This window comes from Nanorana parkeri, unplaced genomic scaffold (assembly GCF_000935625.1).
Source record: "Nanorana parkeri isolate BGI_ZX_2015 unplaced genomic scaffold, ASM93562v1 scaffold3327, whole genome shotgun sequence".
Classification (NCBI taxonomy): domain Eukaryota; kingdom Metazoa; phylum Chordata; class Amphibia; order Anura; family Dicroglossidae; genus Nanorana; species Nanorana parkeri.
The window spans coordinates 42,898-44,263 of NW_017309595.1; positions in this window are offsets into that span (position 1 = coordinate 42,898).

A 1,366-nucleotide genomic window follows, 5' to 3' on the forward strand; every position below is an offset into this window, starting at 1 on the left:
GGGTTAGGTTTTATTGTTGCGGTGGTCCGTGTCCCGGTGCTCCATCATCCCATCGGACCCGCAACCCCAATCCGATCTGATAAAGTCACGGGTCCAACGGAACGACAGAACACCGCACCCCACGGACGTCGCAATACAGGAGAAGGCCCGGGGTGGACAGGCAGACCACGAGAGGGGCCCCAACAGCTTCATATGTTGCAAGTCCCCTTCATGCCGCCTAAGCTACAATAGCTATGCATGGGACCGGAGTTAGTCCCAAGTGTCCGGCCCCTGCCAGCAGGTAATTGAGGGGGACATAGAGATAGGTCGGGGTGCCATGTGTGTATCATGGATGTACGTATATGTGTAATATCCTGTGCGTTGTGCTGTGGCTGCATGTGTAATGTCCCGTGCATTGTGCCGTTGCTATATGTGTAATGTCCTATGTGTTGTGCTTTGGCTATATGTGTACTGTCCTGTGCGTTGTACTGTGACTGCATATGTAATGTCCTGTGCATTGTGCTGTGGCTGCATGTATAATGTCATGTGTATTGTGCTGTGGCTGCATGTGTAATGTCATGTGCGTTGTGCTGTGGCTGCATGTGTAATGTCATGTGCGTTGTGCTGTGGCTGCATGTGTAATGTAATGTGTGTTGAGCTGTGGCTGCATGTGTAATGTCATGTACGTTGTGCTGTGGCTACATGTGTAATGTCATGTGCGTTGTGCTTCGGCTATATGCCTAATGTCCTGTGTTGTGGCTGTATGTGTAATACTCTGTGCGTTGTGCTGTAGCAGTATATATAATACTATGTGCGTTGTGCTGTGACTATGTGTAATGCTATGTGCGTTGTGCTGTGGCGGTATGTGTAATGCTCTGTGCGTTGTGCTGTGGCGAAATGTCTAATGCTCTGTGCATAATGCTGTGGCTGTATGCGTAATGTCCTTGTGCGTTGTGCTGTGGCGGCATGTGTAATGTTTTCTGCCCCGTGCATTGTGCTGGTGTGCATTGTGCCCTATGTGTGTTTGTTTGTGTTATGCAGGACAACTGATGGCAAGTAATTTTTCAGGCCTGGTTGATAGCTCATGACCTGAAATTTTGAGCCCTGCACACATACACATACCCATTCACACGCACACACACCTAGCTATGTAGAAAATAAAAAACATATTTATATAATTTCCCTCCTCCCTCTCCCCTCACTCTACATCCCCCTCTTCTCCCACCACCCCAAGGCCCAAATCTATGGTTACCCACCCCAGAGTAATTCCCTCCTCCCCAATATGCAAACAAGTTATAGAAGTATTCCACAGAACACCCTACTTATTTGATTCCTTCCCCTCTCCTCCCTATTACAGAGAGGGAAAGAAAGAAGGAAGAAAAAAAAA